Source organism: Euprymna scolopes, chromosome 11 (assembly GCF_053919585.1).
Source record: "Euprymna scolopes isolate OS-2025 chromosome 11, ASM5391958v1, whole genome shotgun sequence".
Taxonomy (NCBI): Eukaryota; Metazoa; Mollusca; class Cephalopoda; order Sepiida; family Sepiolidae; genus Euprymna; species Euprymna scolopes.
In genome coordinates this window covers 4724757-4740615 of record NC_136492.1, presented here as the reverse complement: position 1 = coordinate 4740615, position 15859 = coordinate 4724757, and the positions used below count along the sequence as shown (strand labels likewise).

The following is a 15859-nucleotide window of genomic DNA, read 5'->3' as shown; positions in this document are numbered from 1 at the left end:
TACTCTTTTCTGGAAATCGCATCAGACAAGGCTTGAAGCCATTTTATGTAGGAAGCTGAAAAGAATGAAAGATGATTATCTCAAAGACATGATATCCAGTTTTCACCTCAGCCTTGGAAGACCAAGGCTGTAGGTAGGAGGAAAAAGTCAGCAGGAATACAGTTCCACAAGATTGCAATTCTTGGAAAGAAGTTACTTGAATAAGAAGCTGTATTACAATGAGGTGTTAAAACAGTGAATTGATGAAGACCAATGGATCAACGCGTCAAACATGCTGGAACAAAGGAAGCAGAAAATAAATCTGACAATTCTGAAGAATGCACGCCATAATCTAATTTATAAAACTCACTATGTCTGTCTGTCTGTCTCCATATTTTCAAACTCTATCTCGTCCGAAACGAAAAGTCACAGAGCAGCGCTAGGGGCCTCAAATGATTGGATTTTTTACGGCCTGTTCTTCTGTTGGTCTTTAGTCAGTTTAAATAGTTTTTAAGGGGTCAAAATTGAAAAAATTGTTTTACATTTTGTATATTCATCTTAGTTTATTTTTACTCTTTTGTTTTCAATCAGTTATATGCATGTCACGTTGACACAGTGGTAACTTCACCAGCTTTGAATGCTACAGTTTTGCTTTCGGTTTCGATTCTAGCTGATGGCACCTAAATATTTTTTTTACTTTAAAAATCACGCTTATTTTAATAAAATAAATGAAATCTGGACAAATTAAAATATCATATTTTAGCATATTTTACGACTAGGTAAAGCTGGGCGGATCCCTTCCCCCTGCTAGTAGAATGATAAAAAAGACTGAGACTAGCAACATCATGTCCGTGAGGGAGAGGTTGCAGAGAAGAAGAAAGAGTCGGGGCAATCAAATTACAGATACGTTTGTGCAATTTATCAAGAACTCTCAAATGAGACAAAGATTCACAAGACCAAATATAACAACAATACTCCATACATGACTGAAACCACTAGACCAATGAGCTGGCACAAAGGAAGCAGGACTAGATCAGACAATTCTAAAGAAAATATGCTATAATAGTATTTATAAAAAGACTGAGACTAGCAACATTACGTCTATGAGAGAAAGAGGTTGTAGTGAAAAAAGGGTTGGGTCAGTTAAATTACATATACGTTTCTGTAATTTATCCAAAACCTTTCAATGGTACGAAAATTCACTAGCTCATATACGACAACACTACTCGTTGATTATGCACTTTTGTTACCGTGCTACTTTTTAAAATGGTATTTTTAAGTTTTCCAAGTTTTACGATACCTTTTTTTTCTTTTTTTTAATTAAATTGTTAGGTGAAAGTTTAGAATAATTACAAAACATCCTCTCCTCTCCATGTTAAGAATGGCTTTCTAAATAATAACGTTATTATTTCAGCTCGGTAACAAAAGTGCATAAGTACTCAATACTCCATACATTGTAGAGATAGAGAATAGCATCAGGTGTGAGAAATTGTTTTAGAGCGATAGAAAGAACCAACTTTATGAGAAGTAGAAGGAGCAATGGATCTAATATATGACATTCAAGAAAGATCTGATGAAAAAGAACGACAAAGAAGTTTTGGAGTTGATTTCTTACCGAGAGTAGAGTCATCCGTGAGAATCTCAGGAAGAAAAGGGACACGCCTACAATTGAAAGACAATAGCTGTGTCTAACAGGATTAAACGAAACAATCCATTTTTTTTTTTACCCCAATCCGTAACTGAACCCGTGTCAACTTTTAGATCAGCTACATATTTCAACTGATACAAATTTATGTGTGTGTGTGTGTGTGTGTGTGTGTGCGTGTGCGCGCGCGTGCATGCTGTTATTAAAAGTTTCAGCCTACTTTACGGTCTATTTTCTACTTTAATAACCGATGTTATCATTTTGTTTTTTTATGATTGCATCATTTGGCATCGCATAATGAAAAACGCCCATTCTGATTTTATCAACACCTCCCGCCTCCGCTTCCCCTATCTCCCATTCACGCAAAAGAAACTTATTTGGTATTCAATTTTCTCATGCGTGACGCTGTTATATGTCATCGCTGAAAAAATTGCACAGATGAAAAAGGCAGACTGCAACACTTGAACGGCTGAAAAGAGACATAGCTTTAAAGATACTCAAATATTTATGGACAACCAGAACACGTATATAAGATAGCGCCGGCTTTGTTTTGGATGGTTTGAGAGACATTTTAAAGATCAAAGATGATCGCAAAGCGGAAATCGATGAAATCATGTCTGATTAAAACAATCAAATGTAAAATTCGAGACTTTGCTTCCAAAAATTCAACTCCAAATCTTGACCTTTTGTTGTCGAAACTCAACTCTAAATCTTGACCCTTTGCTGTCAAAACTACACTCTAAATCTTGACCCTTTGTTGTCAAAATTCAACTCCAAATCTTGACCCTTTGTTGTCAAAACTCAACTGCAAATCTCGGCATTCTGCTGTCAAAACTCAACTCTAAATCTTGACCCTTTGTTGTCAAAATTCAACTCTAAATCTTGACCCTTTGTTGTCAAAATTCAACTCTAAATCTTGACCCTTTGTTGTCGAAACTCAACTGCAAATCTCGGCGTTCTGCTGTCAAAACTCAACTCTAAATCTTGACCCTTTGTTGTCGAAACTCAACTGCAAATCTCGGCGTTCTGCTGTCAAAACTCAACTCTAAATCTTGACCCTTTGTTGTCGAAACTCAACTGCAAATCTCGGCGTTCTGCTGTCAAAACTCAACTCTAAATCTTGACCCTTTGTTGTCGAAACTCAACTGCAAATCTCGGCGTTCTGCTGTCAAAACTCAACTCTAAATCTTGACTCTTAGTTGTCAAAACTCAACTGTAAATCTCGGCGTTCTGCTGCCAAAACCCTTGCTACTTTTGACATCAAAATCCAAAGTCAACCCAGTCTCTTAAAATTCAGACTTTTTTATATTCAACCGGAAGCATCTCATTTGCATGTTGAATGTCGATATCGCAAGCATATGAAGAGAAAAGGCGGCCATTTTTTCTTTTTTTCTTCATTCTTTTTGTCCACACATATGGACAGCACACAAACAGCTTTGTATTAATTTTTAAAGTTTTTAATTACAAAAGAGCAAATTATTTTGCCTTTGGTAGCATTTTAGACCACATCATGTTACTTCCGGCTGGGAGTAGGGAGCGGTCCCTTTTTCGCTGAAAACTGAATAAGCGATAAGATAAGCGACCTCTCTCTCTTTCTCTCTCTCTCTCTCTCTCTCTCTCTCTCTCTCTCTCTCTCTCTCTCTCTCTATCAGACAGTAGGGAAAATCGTATTTATTATGAAAATGACTCACCTCAGCAACGCCCACATGTCTGCGCGTTTTGTAAAGTCCAGTTACTTAACAACAGAAAAAACAAAATGGCGACGTACAGCTGATTTTATGCCCAACAGTCACGCGAAAGTAACGTGAATTCACGCCGTTCGTATGCAAATTAGACGGTTCTGGGCTGCATAAAAGCAAGCCTTTTGAAGATGGAGAAAGTTTGTTTGAAAAAGTCGAGCTGTACCCAGTACTGTGTTGGGCCCTTAAACCTTGGTAGATTATTTACTTGAGTCAACACGGATGGTCAAAGAAGATGAAGTAAAAAAAAACTACAATTGTTTTGTTTTAAATAAATTTGGAAAAAAATTGTTTTGTTTTATAGCATATCAACCCTTTTTGGGTTATTTAATGTCGAATGTTGTTAAAGGTTTTAGGCTTCAAGTTCTTTAATATTTTTGAATATTTATTCATGGTGTTTGTTTGTTTGTTTTTTTTTTGTTTGTTTTTTTTGTAGAGGAAAATTGTTGTTTTTGTGTTTTGGCTTTGCAGAACATGATTGAGTTTTGCAAAGGGAAAGGGAAAATGCAACAACATCAACGTTTCGTGCATTTTAAGTCATGAAGCCAATATCTTCAGACAGCCTGATCTCATGGCACCAGTGAGGGGTTAGTCGTAGAGTTAAGAAGGAGCATTAAATTAAAATTAAATTTGCATTTCATTCTTGTTTAAACTATGAACAAAGCAATAAATGTGGTTTATTTTTATTAATCTATTATTATAATACTAGTGGGATCTGTGGAAATTCCACTGCGGCATCTTTCATATGTAATTTATTACTGCTGGGCATTCTGTGGACGTTCAGCATGAATGAGTTTTTTTTTACATAGGCATAACTACTTATCAAGGCCAAGAGACCACTCGAGGATAAGAGTTAAGAGTGTACAGTAGTCAATTGGACAGTATAGTATTCGTTAGTAATGGAACTTCGATAAATTTGTTAACTTGAGTGGAACGGCTCATCAAGAGTTTGTTTACGTTGGACTTGAAGACAACCATATTGTAGTCAGCCGGAAAGCAGGAAAACGGAAGACAATTCCACAGGCGTGCAGTTCTAAGAAAGAAGCTTTGTTTATGGAATCTACGTTTAGGTTTAGGCACAGATAAATAAAGAGTGGGGGGGGGGGAATTATTGATAGTGTTTTCAGCTAGACGAGTGTTTCTTGTGAAAATTAGGCGAGGGGAGACCATAGATTGAAGCTGACTCAAACACTTACCATGAAAATAACGATAAAGCAGAGACAAACTCGCAACATCTCTTCTGTGAGATAGAGGTTGCAGCGAAGAGAAAAGGACATCTCCTACGAGGCTACGAAGTATATTTAGAACCCTATCAAGGCAGGACAAGTCCTTTCTAGCAGCTCCTGCCCAGATGTGGCAACAGTACTCCATCCTTGGACGTACCTGGCTCATATAGATAGAGAATTGCATCAGCAGTGAGATGTCGACTGGATCGATAGAAGGAGCCCACAATATTATTGTAGCTCTTTTGTTGAAACTGTAAAAATATTTATCTAAGTAATCTGATTAATGTAGTGTCAGAATATATCTGGTTATTATGGTTTATAGGAGTCTGTTAAGTATTTCCATTGTATGGATGCCCGGCGCAAACGGAAACCCCACGATATCATTATACCATCTTTAGGCAGAATAGCTACTACCCTTGGATCCTAATCAGAAGACCAAGAAGGTATATTTTAATTTCATGTACAAGTGACACCATTTAAAAATTTTTTTTTACATTGCGTCTTTGATGATCAGGAGATCCTATTTATTAAAAAGGAGGACAGAAGGTGATAACATACTATGAACATTAATTAGTATGTAGATATACTAATTTAATAAATAGGATCTCCCGATCAAATAATTTATAACCCGGAAGCATTTAAAATCGTCATAGACTCTTGAAAGTTCAGTATGTTATTGCTATACATCTTATGAGATGACTGACCAATTTTTATAATTCCAGGTTCAAATGAACAGCTACAGCAGGAATTGGAATACACACTAGTAAAGCCTGATTGTCTCAGCTGGTGAATTTCAAAAATGCAATCTAGACGGGAGGACACTTTAGAAGAACGATATGCAATAAAATTCTGCTTTAAACACGTATGGAATACTTCAGATTTCTTTTGAACCATCTTGCACGAATCGAGCATAAGTTTTGGAGTGGCATAAGAGATTCAAGGAAGGCAGGGTGTCTGTGGGGAATGATGAGAGGTGTGGGAGGAGTAAGGACGTCAGAACACCCGAGTTGATTGGCCAAATAAAGAATTTCATGGATAAAGACCGTCATGTGTCAATAGAGACAATAAGTGCACAGTTTGATGTCAGTGTGGGAACTGTACACACAATTATTCGCAAGGACTGAAGATGCGGAAGATTTGTGTGAATACACCAGTCCACAACTCCATCCTTGTCACAAACTGATCAAGATGGGCTTTAAGAGAGTTCCTCGCCCTTCCTATAGTCCAGGCCTTGCTCCCTGTGACTTTTGGTTATTCCCTAAGCTCAAGGAAAACATTAAAGGCTGCCGTTATTAGACAAATGAGGAGATGAAAGAAACCTTGACGATGGTCATCGACACGCTCACACAAAAGGACTTCCATGAGGCCTTCCGGAAGTTGTTGGAACGGTACAACAAGTGTATTACAGCCGGAGGAGAATACTTCGAAAGAGGCAACAGTTTCATATGTGTACTATCAATAAATGTGCCCATATCAAAAAAGTCAAGAAACTTATTAAAGACATCTCGTATATATTCATGGTGTTTGGATTTGTGGTTTTTGTTTTTTCTTTATCGTTTTTTGACTTTGTTGAACATATATGAAATTTACAAAGAAAAAAAAAACAATAGCATTTAGTAGTATCTTCAGATAACCAGATCTGGTAACATCAATTTTTATTTTATCAAGAGCAACCTGAGTTTTACGGTGACCACGACGTTTTATCAACAACCTGAGTTTACAACGAAACGCATGTGTATAAAGGAGTTTCACATCCGCGATAAGGCATCATAAAACATCACCCAATAATGTGTTTTGGCTCTGTACCATATATATTTGCTGTTTGCTGAAGAGTCTCGAACTTCCCTCAGTGAGTTATATTTATACTCCTACCCATGACGTCATATCTTTTGTATTCAGATTGCTTTCCTCGTCCTTTGAAATGCTGCTTGCATATCTCCAGAGTTTTCTTATGTAGCGTTTGTCTCGTCTAAGGGCGGTCGGGAGGCCCGTTTCTTTCTGTTTCTTCTTTATTGCTTTTTCGCTCATGTTCCTTCTCCTCCTGTCTTCCGAGATCGTTGCTGAAAAAGAAATCGTCATCCTCTAGTTGTTGACGGGTTCTGTTTTTTTTTTTTGGGGGGGGTCTTTTCAGTTGCGACGTGTCTTAGGATCAGTTTGTTGCCTTATAATCGTGAACTCCCCTCTGCGTTCTTCTACTGTCCATATTGTTGAATTGTATATTGGAGTTATCTTATTATGTCTATTTTGTTAAAGGAATACTATATCTCCGGGTTCTACGTTAGTCTGTTTAACTTTGTTTTTTTAATCTGTGCGATTCTTCACTTTGCCTTTTTTCTTTTTCGTCTCTTTTGTCGAGCTGTTCTCCAAGCTTGGCTTTCAGGCCTCTTTTGCAGTCCTGGTAGGTTGATGTTAACTTCCCTACCCAAGAGGAGTTTTGTGGGTGTTTCCCCCGTCATGGCATAGAGGCTATTTCGGTAATACATCAGTAACTATCCAAGATGTTTTTTCCAGTCCTTTCCTTCCGTATTCATCGCCCAAATAGCTTTTAACATGGTTCCAAAGAACCGCTCAACTTCCCCATTAGCTTAGGGGTGATAAGGGGTTATCTATCAGTGTTAGATACTCCATTCTTTATAGAATTGCTTAAATTTCGAGAATATGAATTGGGACCCATTATCTGAAACAATGTTTACTGGGATGTCATGTGTATAGAAACAGTTTTGGATTCTCGATACAATTGTACCAGCCCTGTGGGTCTTGTAACGAATGCTTCAGGCCATCTTGAGTCTGCATCAACGATTCCAATTACATAATCCCCGCTAGGGAAGTCAACATATGTCAACGTGGAGAACTTCCCAGGTACCTTTCATTTCGGTCATATGCACTGGACAGTGGTTCCTCTTAAGTTCTAGGGCTGTGGACGAAATGCATCGGCTTATGGTGGCCTCTATATCCTTGTCTATATTAGGCCACCATACTTCAGTGCTGAGCAGCGCTTTTTTTTTTTTTACAAAAGAGTCACCACTTATCAAGATCTAGAAGCCACTCTAGGATAAAGGTTAATAAGTGTACAGTAGTCAATGGGAAAATATCGTAGTAATCGTTAAAAATGGAAATTTGGTAAATTGGATTATTTAAAGCAACGACTCATCAAGAACTTGTTTATGTTGGACTTGAAGACAACCATATTATTATCAGTTGAAAAGCAGGAAAACGGAACAGAGTTCCACAGGTTTGCAATTCTAAGAAAGAAACTTTGTTCATGGAATCTACGTTTAAGTTTTGGCACAGATAAAAAGTGGAGGAAACTATTGATAGTCTACCGCTGCATAAAAATAAAGTGACTTTTCGATGATATTTCCATCCTTTGCTTTGTTTTTATTTTTATACTACCTTTATTTTTCGTAGCAAAAGTTAAACTAAAGCGAAGGTTCAAAATATCAATAAATCACATAATAAGCATGAAACATGTCTTTAGGTTTAAAAAAATTATTTTTATTATATCAATGTGTGTTTCATGTGTCAATTTCAAGATTCGCTTCCGTAGGTTTGTGTTAATAAACCCTTCAGCAATCTCTTCTTTGGGTGAGACTGCTTTTAATACTTCATTGGTTGCCGGCCCTGTCGGTGGGGCATTAGAATATGCCAACTGCCCCCCCCCCCTGTAGAGGGTAAAAGTCCCTCAATGGGGGTCCTGGATATGACCTTAAACTATATCCGATGGTGAGGCCCCAGCTTGCGGGCTTTGGGGAATGTGGAGCCGCCCTTTAATTACCATTGCTCCCAGGTCCACTCTGACCCGGAGTGGTAGTACCTGTTAGGGTCCCAACTATGGGTTAAATAGAATCTGACTTTAAAAAACAAATATACTCCATTAAAAATCGTTCCTCAAAATAACTAGATTCGGCATTAAATAACCTGAAAAAGGTTGATATGCCGTAAAACAACCAACCAAAACCAAAAAAAAAAAAAAATTATTGGTTGCCGAGAGAGTATATCTGCCGGATTATTTCTACCATTAATATGTTTTATGGTATAATCGTATAATAATATTGCAAGCGTAGGATCCAGCGCGAAGTTCGCACAAAGTGGTTGGGGTGGAAAATAGTCGTTAAGCCTTGATAGAGGTAAAAATGGAATTTTTTTGCAAGCCCATATGATTACTAGGGCTTCTTTTTCTGTTGTAAATTTATCCTATTTTTTACTAGAAAATCTTGTCCTTTTCTTTTCCAGTTTTAACAACAAGTCCGTTACATCCTTCCATCTCACATATTAAACTTTCTTTATCTGCTTCAAATCGTCTTATAAATATTCAGACTAGCAGATGGATTTGCATTATTGTGACAGCCGTTTACCATTGATTTCTAGTTGGCAGCGACTATAGGTCTTCAGTGGAATTTGGGTGGCAACAGGGTTCCCCAAGGGCCCAATCCCCTTTGCACTCGGCCTGGCTAGTGCTTTCTCTCATCGACCTTTCCATCCTCCTTGACCCTCCTCACTTATTTGGCGTGGCGCCAGTTTACGGTCGCAAACACACTCTCACACACACACACACACACACACTCTCTCTCTCTCTCTCTCTCTCACACACACACACACACATACACACACACACTCTCTCTCTCTCTCTCTCTCTCTCTCACACACACACACACACATACACACACACACACTCTCTCTCTCTCTCTCTCTCTCTCACACACACACACACACACACACACACACAACGCACACACAAGGGAAGGGCAGAAGGCAGAGTTAACTTACAAATATACAGTTTCAGTTTTCATGATTCCATGTGATCTTATACTATTTTACATCTGTAGCAATTTCTGTATGTCCGTTTTATGCCTGTGGCTCATGTGTGTTCGTCTCCGCATTCTATATTTCAGCCGTTTTCATTATTGTTATTATTGTAAGTAGTAGTAGTAGTAGTAGTAGTAGTAGTAGTAGTAGTAGTAGTAGTAGTAGTGTTTCATACAGAAAGAAAATACGAATTAACAATTTAGGAAGGGCTTTGCATAACTGGAAATAATCATATTTTACAGCAGCAGCAGCACCACCACCACCCTCGCCACCACGTAGAGTTACAAAATCCGAGTTAATAATTAAGGAAGGTCTGTGGATATCAGACAACAACAAACAATTATCATCTTCGAGAGACGCACGACATAAATTAATAATCATGGAAAAGTTTGCGAGATCCGAAAACGATCCTAATTTAAATCGAATCACAACTGACATTTTTTTTGTTTGTTTGTTTGTTCACCAGCAAAACAAAATAATTATACAAATCTTATTCCTTTTTATGTGTGTGTTTCTTCTTATTACCAACCTGACCCTTTGATAACCCCCCTCCATTTCTCTTGACCGGATTTTTGTTGTTTTTTTACTAAGCTCTTATTATGAATTGGATTTTTTTTTTTTTTCATATTCAAATATTTCTCTGACGAAAAGACTAGAAGTTCCAATCAATTAAAAAATGTCTGTCGACCATTTTGGTTCTATTCAATTTATTTAGATGATCCGATAGTCTGCACGGTTCAAACTTTCACGGAAAACACTCATCTATCTGAAGCAACTGTAAATAATTCCCCCCACTCTTTATCTGTGGCTAAACTTAAACGTAGATTCCATGAACAAAGCTTCTTTCTTAGAACTGCACGCCTGTGGAACTGTCCTCCGTGTGCCTGTTTTCCATCTGAGTACAATTTGTTAGTCTTCAAGTCCAACGTAAAAATATTTTTTAGCTAGCACTTACTAACTGGTGACCCTGCTATTCTTGCAATGTTTCATTTATTTCCATTCTTATTATGCACGTTCTATGTGTGTCATTTGTTTTATTTCTTCTCTACAACATAATTTTCATACCCAATTTAAATTAATTGTTGAAGTGGTTCTTGACTATTTGAGTAGGGTCAGTTTATTGCTAATCGCTTGACGTGCTTCTGCCAATGAATGCCAAGGGGGGCTGCACATGCAGATTTTGCAAGGTCAGAGCGACCCTTATGTGAAGCGCTAACTTTTACAATCCTACTTTTTGCCCCCAGTGTCACATTTCGTGCGGTGGGAGAGAACTAGTACCACAAAAATGAAAATAACAATAAAACAAGAGAAAGTAAAAACAAAAATAACTGGACATACAAACTTAAAAAGGAGCCCGAAAAAACTGAAACTAAACTAAAAAAAAAAATGGAAAAAGTGAAAAAAACTAAAAAAAAAAAAAAAAAAACTAAAAAAGAAACTGGAAAAAAACGAAAAAAAAAAACTGAAAAAAACGAAAAAAAATTGAAAAAACTGAAAAAATGAAAAACTTTAAAAACTGAAATAAATTGAAAAAAAAAAAAACTAAAAATATAAAATGGAAAATTGCAAAAAACTAAAAAATGAATAAATGAAAAAAATTAAAACAACAAAAAACTGAAAAAAAAAAAACTAAAAAGAAAACTGATGAAAAGATAACCCCATTGATGTAGATTTAAAATATCGCATTACATAGCTTGTATACGTTTCAGAAATCTAGTCTAAAAGACGAAGAATGAATGACGTAGGTTATTAAAAAAATTTCAACTACATTCATCCAGTTTTCCAAAGATTACATTTATAAAAAAAATGTGTTCAAAAGAATTGAATATGTTTTAAGATTGAAATGTCATCGAAGCAAATAGAATTTATTTTGATCGTAGCATAAAGTCTTTTAAACTTTTAATGAATTGTCCAGCGTCGACGAAAAAAAGAAAATTGCTTTTTTTACTTTTAGAAATTTTTCAAATCAATAAAAGATTTTCTGATTTATTTTTTTAAAGAACGAAAAAATCTTCAGATGTGTTTATTCAATTTTTGGAGTTAAAATGACACACTTAAATGTGACAGACTGACAAACAAATAGCTTAATTTAATCTTAAACTCGACAGACCAATGAAAATGCTATTTATGAACTTAAGTTTAACAAAGCGATAAAATTGAAGTTGGACAAACGATTTGACATACAGACTATGTGATGGACAGACTACACAATGAACAGCTCACGTGACAAACAAAATATATTACAGACAGACTACACAATGGACAGCTTATGTGACAGACAAAATATGTTACAGATATACTACACAATAGACAGCTTATGTGACAGATAGACTATGTAATGGACAGAATATGTGACGGGCAAACTATGTGACAGACAGCCTCATGACAAACTATGACAAGACAGATTATGTGATGGACAGACTACGAGACAAACAGACAGACTGTGACGAATAGACTATGTGGCAGGCACACTGTGGGACAGAAAGATTATGTGACGGACAGACTACGTGATGGACAGACTATGTGACAGGCAGACTATGGCACAGACATACTATGAGACACTATGGAACAGACAGATTATGTGATGGACCGATTACGAAACAGACTACAAGACAGACTACAGGACAGACTACAGAACAGACAGATTATGGGACAGACAGACTATGTGACGGATAGGCTATGTGATGGACAGACTATGGAACAGACATACTATGAGACGTGCAAACTATGGAACAGAGAGGTTATGTGATGGACTGACTATGGGACAGGCAGACTACGAGACAGACTATGTGACGAACAAACTATGTGACGGACAAACTATGGGACAGACAGATTATGTGATGGACAGACTAGGGGACAGACAGACTATGTGAAGGTTTTATGTGTTATTTTTTTGGGGGGGGGGCATGAATTACACCACGTAGTGACAGTGTAACTGAAGGTATCTAAATTGTAGTTCTAAAATTGGTGGTTTATTAATATTCATTCTAACCAAAATAACTGAATGGGATTCGCAAATGTATGGATTGCAATAATTCTATTACTGTTTCGTGTTATTACGTATAAAATGTACGAGGGTAGCTCTCAAAGTAAAGTCGCGTATTTTTTAACGCAAAAAGTTGAAAAGCTACAAAGACGGGGGTGACACCATTAAAACGAGCGACTTTTTGTGTTTCAGAATTTATTTTTCTACATAGTCACCACCATTCTTAATGCACTTTTGGCAGGAGTTCAATAACGTATTTCTGTTCCTGACGTACATCCATGCCAGGGGTTACTTTCTTAGAGTCTCACACGGTCAATATCTGCAACAGAGGGATGAAACTTTCAGGTCATGAATGCATAATTCGTTTCTGAACTTTTTTAGATGAGGATTGGTTATTCATATGATTTGGATTCTTCGGATTACTGTTCACATCTTGAGTGTGATTTTCACAAAGTTTTGGTGGATGTAACCTCCGACCTTCTTCAGATGTATCTTGTCGAACTTTTGGATGTTTCTGTCGAACTAACAATAATGAAAAATCCTTAACCCATGGATTTTCAAGGACAAGCTCTTTTCATAAGAAATTAAACATTAGTAAAAAAAAAAAAAAGAAAAAAAAATTTGAAAATATATTTAAAAATAAAACGCATTTTCAATAAAATAACAATCAACTAATTAACCAGTCAGTCAATTAATTCATTTATTTTATATATATATATATATATATATATATATATATATATATATATATATATATATATATATATATATATATATATATATATATATATTAGTGTTGGGATGATTAATTGTAATCCGATTACAATTAATCATCCCAACACTAATATATATATATATATATATATATATATATATATATATATATATATATATATATATATATATATATATATATATATATATATTAGTGTTGGGATGATTAATTGTAATCGGATTCGGGAATTGAAAAAATCGGAAAATTTGGGAGTATCAGAATCGGTATCGGAATCAGAAAAATTGATGCCTGTTTTCCGATACCAAAACAATTCTTTTAGTTGTCTTTTTTTTTCTTTTTTTTTTTAAAATAAAATCTTCCATTGCTGGTAATATTGATAAAATAATAAATATTGATTGATTAAAAATACCAGTAAAACTAAAATTCGGTAGATCATCCTCCACAGTTGTATTTTGACGTTTAGGAAAATATCTGCATATTTAACATGTGTTTTCTTTACGGAAATCGGGGGAAATAACAATCTTTGAGTTAAATAATTAGAGATTTATAAAGAATTGGAATCGGTAATTGTGTCGGAATCGGGAAAAATATTGGAATCGTCCCATCACTAATATATATATATATATATATATATATATATATATATATATATATATATATATATATATATATATATATATATATATATATATACACCGATGAAGACTAAAGGATCGGTCGAAAAATATGTACTTGTAAAAAAGTTTTTAAATTTTTTTTCATAATATCATTTTGTATTCCTGCACGTCACCAATTGAAAACGAATAAAGAAAAGTTATAAGCTTTTATACTTTTCGTATTATTTTTTATACATTTCCATTCATATATATATATATATATATATATTCATATATATATATATATATATATATATATATATATATATATATATATATATATATATATATATATATACACCGATGAAGACTGAAGGATCGGTCGAAAATTATGTACCTGTAAAAAAGTTTTTTTTAATTTTTTTTTCATAATATTATTTTGTATTCCTGCACGTCACCAATTGAAAACGAATAAAGAAAAGTTATAAGCTTTTATACTTTTAGTATTCTTTTTTATACATTTCCATTCATATATATATATATATATATATATATATATATATATATATATGTGTGTGTGTGTGTGTGTGTGTGTGTGTGTGTGTGTGTGTGTGTGTGTGTGTGTGTGTGTGTGTGCTAGCAGCCCGCCTGGCATTGCTTAAAATACGCTTAAAAAATGATATTTTAATTTATGCAGACTCCTTTATTTATGATTATAGAGCCAATTCTCTCTTGATTATTATATTGTACCCAATGTATATATAGTCATGATTTCAAAAGTTAAAAAAATATATAACTTGGGTGGCCATCAAGTAGAATCGAAACCAAAACATATAACTTTCCAGCATTATTCTTTACCATCTGAGCCACGTCTGTACACATATATAAAGTTTTTAAAAAATAACGTTGTTAATCCTTATATTTGTATATTTGTGCATGTGTAGAAGAAACACGTTTAGTAAACTTACATCTGACAAGTTTAAATTTTTTTCAATTTTGACCCATTAGCAACTATTTTTATCGGCCAAGGACTAAATCGAAATTGCTCTACACGTCCAAATCTACTCTATATTAAATTTCAAGTCTGTAGACCAAAAATTGACAGAATAGTTTCGTAGAAACTGTTCCTCACAGACAGACAGACAGACAGACAGACAAACAAGGTAACTTATATATAAATCTATTTACCTTTTGTTTCAGAAAATCCACTCGATAAAAATATTTAAAATTTCCAATTGGAGAAAATTAAATAAGTTCCCCCTATTTCTTTATCCTCTAAAACAATCTCAATGAGGTCAGTTACGTGTTGTGTGTCCAGTTAAATCCGGCCACGAATGGTCCACAATTGTTTAAAAGTGAAATACAAGAAAGACCGGAAGTAACTCTAGAAAATCTTGTGGTTGGAGGAATGGCCATCAAAGTGAGGTTAAATTACAGGATTTTAAGTACAAAGCACATGACAAGCATTCATGCGGACGATAAGGAGGGGGGGTTAACTGAATACAAACTGAAGTATATAAGCACCGAAAATGTAGGAACATAACACGGCACGGTGCTTGAGTAGATTGGTGATCTTATAAACCGACGCATTTCAGGTGAAAACATTACGTACTTGTCATGTCGAAATTAATATAATTCCAAAAAATTACGAAAACTTATCGTCAAAAATGAAATAAAACAAACAAGAAAGCGGAGAACGTAAGTCGGCAGGGTTGGCAAATTAACTAACACCGCCTACTTCCTGCGACGTTCAAAACCGGAGATGGCTCGGATAAGTTAATATGCAATATTACCGGAGTTAAATTTTAATGCTAAGCTGCCGTCGCTACTTTTTTTATATGTTTTCCTGATCAGATCTAAGAAGTTCTTGATAGTTTTGTGTGCTTGTGTAGATTGATGACCTTTAAAACACCGCATTTCAGGTGAAAGCATTGATACATTATTACATTATTACTTACATGTCGACATTAGTATAAATTCCAAAAATTACGAAAAATGATCGAGTAGAAATGTGTTAAATATATTTTCAACGAAAAATCATCCATAATTACGTTCTCATATTTTGTGTTAAAAAAATGGTGGATCCTTAATTTAAATCAATATAGGTAAAGAGAGATAAGTCAGTTTGTCATACTGAATTGGTCGC

General features: G+C 35.1%; 1 protein-coding gene across 2 annotated transcripts in view; it reads right to left on the bottom strand.

The window, feature by feature from the left end:
* The window catches only part of LOC145287750 (monocarboxylate transporter 12-like), a 474029-nt gene extending 458952 nt beyond the window's left edge, over positions 1-15077 (bottom strand). The window contains exon 1 of one of the 2 annotated variants that reach the window (XM_080135519.1): positions 14902-15077. The gene's annotated coding sequence lies outside the window, so the exon portion shown is untranslated. The remainder of the gene's footprint in view (positions 1-14901) is intronic. The other variant, XM_080135525.1, reaches the window with a different exon arrangement.
* Positions 15078-15859: the final 782 nt, after the last annotated feature.